Here is a 6410-nt window from a genome sequence, read left to right on the forward strand (position 1 = left end):
TGAGCTAGAGAGGGACTCAGGGTGGGGGGCGCCTGAGCGGGGCCCCAGGTCTCCACACATCCAATGCACCCTCTCTCCTCCTCTGGTTAGGATGAGTAGCACAGGGTTTCGTGGAGAATTTGTTTGAGCTGTATTGAAGCCCAGTACCTGAGAATGTGGACTTATTTGGAAATAGAGTCTTTGAAGATGTAATTAAGATGTTTAAGATGAGGTCATTAGGGTGGGCCTTAATTCAATATGACTGGTGTCCTTGTAAGAATAGAAGATGCACAGAGAGACACAGAAACACACAGACAGAAGAAGGCTGTGGGAAGACAGAGGCAGAGATTGGAGGGAGCTGATCGTAAGCCAGGGACGCCCGGAGCCTCCAGAGGTCGGAAGAGTCAGGAAGGACCCTCCCCTGGAGCCCCGGAGGGAACGCAGCCCTGCAGAAACCTTGATCTTGGAGTTCTGGCCTCTGGAACGTGAGAGGATAAAATTATGTTGTCTCAATCCGCCCAGTGTGTGGTAATTTGTATGGCTGTCCCAGGAAACTAATTCAGGGGAATTCATGGGGAACCAGTCTCATCTCCTGTTTTATCTGTCCACTCATTCATCATCCATCTATCCATCTGTCTATCTACGCACCCATCCATCCATCCCTCCATCCCTCCACCCATCCACCCGTCTATCCATCAATCCATCCTTCAATCCATCCATCCATCCATCCATCCGTCAATCCATCCATCCATCCATCTACCATCCACCCACCCACCCATCCATCCATCCATCATCCAACAAAGCGTCAGTGAGCTCATGCTGATTCATGCTGGCCCCTCACCTACAAGGTCACAGCTCATGCGGGCACCCAGCCCATTTGTTTCCTGTGGCTGTGCCTGAGGGGTTATCTCTGATCCTATCCCACCACGTGCCTGCTGGCTGGTCTGCCCCGTCCGGAGTGCAGAGATGGCCTTGCCCATCCCACCGCTGGCACACGTGCATGTTTCACGTAAAAACCTGGAGACCGGCGCCTCCGGTGGCAGGGTACTCGCAGGAGAAGATGCGAGTGGCAGATGGGCAACGCCTGCGGCAGGGAGTGACCAGGCAGCTGGGAGCTGCATCACCTAATCCACCCACTTCCTCTGTTCCCTTTATAGCACAGGATATTACGAAGAGTCTTCCTACTGGTCCTGGTTTGTCAGAAAAATGCCACTTGTTGGAGCCCATGTTTTGTTCTCGGGCAGATAATCCCACGGGACAGGGATGACACATGCTCAAGTCGGGGCCCTTTCTGTGGACTGGTAGGGATTAAATCCTGACCCATTTGCCCTGGGACGTGGCCTGCCAGAGGGATATTTGTTTATCCTATACACATGATCTCTGTGCCTATCACAGGGTCTTTTTAACTTTAATTATTATCTTATAGGAACAGGAGCGCACAGATAAGATTGAGACAAGGGAGAAAGTGGCCCAGGATGCCCTGACCCAGTCTGGTTCTCTCCCTGAGACCGGGGAGATGGGACCTGGCCCTGCTTATCCCCCCAGCCCTCTGGCTGCACTGTCCCTTGACCCTTCTTGTGTTTTTCCGGGTCGTTCTGAATTGGGGGCAGTTCTGCCCCCCAAAGGACACCTGATAATATCTGGGGACAGTTTGGGGGTGTCATACGTTGTGGGGCTGCTACTGACATCGGGTGGGTAGAAACCAGGGATCCTGTTTAATACTCTACAGTGTGTAGGACACCCTGAGAATTATCCTGTCTAAAATGCCAGTAGTATGAGTTGAGAGCCTTCTATCTATCTATCCGTCTATCTATCCATCTATTATCTACCAATCAATTAATCGAACTACCATCTGTTTATCTATCATCTATCTCTATTTTTCTATTATGTATCTATATTTCTCTGTCTATACCTATAATTTATTATCTATCCGTCCATCCGTCAATCTATCATCTATGTTTCTATCATTTATTTTCTATGTATTTATCTATGAGTCAAAAATCTCCTACTTGTCTATCTACCCATCCATCAGCGGTCATCTGTCTACCATCCATCAATCAATTATTTATTATCTACCTAATTTATTTATAATCTATTTGCCTACCTAACATCTACTCATCTGTCTATCCGTCAGTCATGTCAATTGATGTATCATCTATCTACCAATCATCTATTTATCGATCATCTAATTTATCTATTTACCTGTCATTTATCTGTCATCTATTCATCTATCAGTGGTGAGTGATCAGGGGTGACTTTGCCCTCCCACCCGGGGACATGTGACAATGTCTGGGGACATTTCTGGTTGGGGGAGAGGGAGCTCCTGGCACCTGATGGGTGGAGACCGGGGAGATTGTTCCACATCCCACACTGCACAACAGGACCACCCAGCCCCAGGGTCACTCGTGCCACATCACAGAAGATGGGTCCTGACCCTGTAAATGTGACCCTTGATTCTTCCCCAAGACCCCCTCGCCCCTCTCTTCCTGCACCCCCTCCTTCTGTCAGGGGTCCCATGCTCATGCTGCGCCCCCATAAACAACGCCCAGCCACCCCCATGACTACTCAAAGCCCAGGGTCCACACTCTCAGCCCCCTGCCCATTCATGAGCCTCCCTGGGGGTCAGGCCAGCACCACCCGCAACACACACAGCCCGGCCCACCCCTCTGCCCTGCCTGGTCCACACCACCCTCTCCCCAGCCATGCGCCACCTCGGTCCCTACCTCCTGTCTGGCCCCGTCATCGGTCAGCGAAGCACAGATTCCACCCCTAAGTTGTTTTCCGTTCAGGACACCGTTGACCCCATTGACACCCCTGTTCCGGCACAACGGCCCTGCCCAGAGCTCTTTCCAAAGCACAGTCCAGCATCGCCAGCCATGTCGGAAGCTTCCACAGCTTTTCTGGGCCAGCCGCTAAAGTCTCACCATCCTCCCGGGACCATTCTGTCCAATGCGCCCCAAGCCTCCCTCCACCCAGAACACACCCCCCATTCCCCCCCACCCCGCTCCCATTCATGACATCCTTTCTGCCACAGCCCTGCTCTCCCAGCTGTCCCACTCAGCCCCGGCAAATGCCTCCTCTTCCAGGAAGGCCTCCTGGATTCCTTCCCGCCCTGAAGCCTCGTGGCCTGCATCTCCCTGTGTGGTCTTTCTATTCCCCGGAAGTGCTCAGCACCACGACAGGCACAGGGTGCCTTGTCCACTGCCTGCATCAAGTGTCCAGGCCAGCGGCTGGACACTGAGTTAGGTAAAAGGGCCCTGGAGGGCAAAAGTCGGTGCAAGTTTCCCATTCGGCCCCTCAGAGGCGCCGTGTGCTTGGCCGAGTTCCAGCCTCAGTTTCCCCACCTGGGATGTGGGGATGATGGCGGCGAGGTTAGGGTTGGAGGAGACGGTCCACGGGCAGCGTGTGCATTGGGGTCGATGCACACACAGTTCTGGTTCACAGCACCCATCCACAGACGCCCTGGCTCTGGCATGTTGCCCTCCTTTTGCCAAGGAGCCTGGGACGGAGAGAGCCAGCTTCTGCCCCTCAGGCCTGGCCACCTTACCCCCAGCAGGAAAACTTGCACAGAACGGCAGGCGTTGCTCCCTCACCCAGGCGCCCACACTGATGTGGCCCCCAGGTCCCAGCATGGACACAGCCCCCCAAGGTCCCGGCACAGACGAGGCCTCCTGAGGTCACAGCAGATACACAGTCTTCCGAGGGCCCAGGACAGATGTGGCCCCCAAGGTCCCGGCACAGACGTGGCCTCCAGAGGTCACAGCAAGTACACACCCGCCCCCAGGTCCCGGCAGGAACATGGCCACCCGAGTTCCCCGCATGGCTCAAAAGCAAACCCAGTCACCAGCTGCCTTTCAACGCATGGCTTTCCCTAGAATAAGGCAGACCCTGCATCCATGGGTCTGTCTGTCCAGCCAGGAGGGTGTGGACACGGCTGCAGAATTTTCCCTGGGGGTTCCCAGTGCTGACCCCAGGGGACGCACTGGGGGAGCCCACCCTGCAGCCCCTCTGTGTGCTCATTCGCCAGGTCATGCCTCCCCGCGGTGCGGTGTTGGCCCTGGGGGGGGTGGGTCTGTGGCCGGCGCCGGGGGCCTGGACAGCTGCCAGCGGTCAGGGAGCAGGGCGAGGTGTCAGGGGAGCATGGGGCTCCCCGTATCCCGCACGCCCAGCCCCTTGTCTCCGGGCCAGAACAGGGGTGTGGGCGGCAGGCCCCCGCTTCTGCCGGCTGGTGGCCACACCTACGGACGGGGCGCAGACAGGCACAGGGCTGGGTGAGAAGCCGCACCCTGGAGACCGCCATTCTGTCGCTAACCCGTCACCACCCACACCCCCTGCCCTGTCCCTAAGGTGACAGCACAGGCCTCCGTAGGGTTGGCCGGGGGTCTCAGGTGGCCTGTCGAGGGTGGTCCTGCCCCTGCGCCCTCCTCGGTCCCTGTGGCTGAGCGGGGATATTTCAGAAACTACAGCCCAGGTCTGGAGGGTCCTCCTGGCTCTTCCCATGGCCCGCTTCCTCCTGGAGGGGGAGGGGGTCGCCGGGACTCAGGGACAACGCCCAGGGGTTGAAGGCCCCTCCCTCCACCAACGCTGGCCTGGGCAACGCCCCAGCAAATGAAAACACCATTCTCGCGCCGTGGAAGCATCTTAAACGGAGAATACACGCGCACGTCCGGCCCAGCTGCCCCCTTCAAATCCAGCCGCTCAAGGGGCTTCCTACGCGGCCATGCGGGGGCGGCCCTCCGGATCTTGGTTCCTCCTGGCTCCTGTCCGGGGCCCCGCTTCTGACCGCACACGCTGAGCGCACGTGACACCATGACAGACGGCAGAAAAAAACCCCATCTCGCTTTGGAAGCGGAACCACACGCTCCGTAATTCCTCTTGGCCGGGCGTGATCCGAAGGGTGCAGACGGCTGGTGTGCACGGCCGCGAATCCCCGGGGCCGCCGCCAGCCCGCGAGTGCGGCGCCCCTGCTCCCCAGGCTCGTCTGGGACGGTTTGTAAAATGCACCTAGAACTCGGGTTTCTGGGTGAGCCGGGGCCTGAGAGCTGATCTGAGGTCTCACGGGGGGCCCTCAGCGGCCGGAACCGTTCCAGGCTCAGCCTCCCGTCCTCCCTCGTGCCTGGCCGCCTTCAGCGCTCACCTGTACGCAGGTGCGGTTTCCTGAAGGAGTTTGCACAGGAGAGCGTGTCCCGAGCGCCTCCCCGCCAAGTGGCCGTGCGTGTCTTTCTACAGGTTTTCCTGTTCTGTCTGCACCGCGGAGACGAGAACGCACGCAGCCCGCCTCCCAGGCTCTCACCCCGTAAGACCCCCCCCCCCCCCCCCCCCCCCCCCCCCCCCCGCTGCCACCCCCCCCCCCCCCGCGACGCTCCCTGTTGCAGACAACGCACGTCAATAAAGAGCGGGCATTGAACGCACCTGGAACGGCCGGGGCTGCTGTAGCGGTGCGCGTCTGCAGTGTAGACGCCGCCGGGACTGGATCGGAAGACGCAGCAGCTGTGCCTCAGGGCCTGGTGTCGGGAAGCGGCGTCCCGCTGCCCACGAAGGAGCCGGGGTGGGTGTCGGGACGCAGCCCCAGTGCCAGCATCCCCGCCGTCTCTCGGGCTAGGTGCGCGCGGGGCATGACGCGCCGGCTGCACCCTCGCCGGCTGCAAATCCTCCAAGGTCCCCCTGCCGGGCTCCGGAGGCTGCTGTGGAGACCCAGGGCAGGTGGAGAGGAAACCCGTTTTGAAATTTCCTGTGTAACGTCTGTTTGTCTGCTCGCTCCCGTAGTCCAAACCCGCCGGTCCCCGTCCTATCAGCGCGCGCCCTGCCGGGGGCGGGGTGCCGGCCCCCAGAGCCGCGACCTCAGGGCTCGTCCTGTCCCGAGGCGGCTGCGGGGGGACCCTGCCTCTCCGAAAGGGTTTGCTGCCTGCAGACCGGGCCGGGAGGGAGGGCCCAGTCCGATGGTGTAGCTGGCGGTGACCTGAAGTGGATTCCCAGACGGAACAAATAAATGCCTGGGATTTTAATTTTTTTTTAAGTTTTAAAAATATGCTAAGCGAACTGTCTTCCTCTTGCAGGCGAAAGCTGGGTGCCTGGCGACCTCTTTTGGTCTTGCAGCCAGAAGGTGACCCGCCCGGTGACACTTGCCCGGACACTGCCCTGGCGGGGCCGGGGGGGCGTGCCCCTGACACATGTTCCCCATCCACCCACCCACCCCCGATGGAGCGGGGTTCACGCCTCCCGGACCGCGTCCTCTAGGGCAGAGAGGGAGCTGGGTGGCCGGCGGGGCGCACGTGCGCAGGTGAGGATGATGACTTCACAGCCAGGCGCGCTGTCATCGGAAAGGGGCAGCTGCTCGAAAGCCCACCCCCACCCCCCACCCCCGAACCAAGGTCCAGCCCTGGCGCCCCGGGGTCACTTGGAAGGGGGAAGGAGGGTGGTGATTCTCAGAG

The 6410-nt window shown here is 59.3% G+C and overlaps 1 protein-coding gene across 6 annotated transcripts in view; it reads right to left on the reverse strand.

Annotated features, from left to right (window-relative positions):
• The window catches only part of P2RY8 (P2Y receptor family member 8), a 51338-nt gene extending 45388 nt beyond the window's left edge, over positions 1-5950 (reverse strand). For all 6 annotated transcript variants that reach the window (XR_003430480.1, XR_003430475.1, XR_003430479.1 and 3 more), the window contains exon 1: positions 5392-5950. The gene's annotated coding sequence lies outside the window, so the exon portion shown is untranslated. The remainder of the gene's footprint in view (positions 1-5391) is intronic.
• Between the last annotated feature and the right edge of the window lie 460 nt (positions 5951-6410).

Source organism: Aethalodelphis obliquidens, unplaced genomic scaffold (genome assembly GCF_003676395.1).
Source record: "Aethalodelphis obliquidens isolate GAN/ISIS:26980383/991018 unplaced genomic scaffold, ASM367639v1 scaffold91, whole genome shotgun sequence".
Lineage (NCBI taxonomy): Eukaryota > Metazoa > Chordata > Mammalia > Artiodactyla > Delphinidae > Aethalodelphis > Aethalodelphis obliquidens.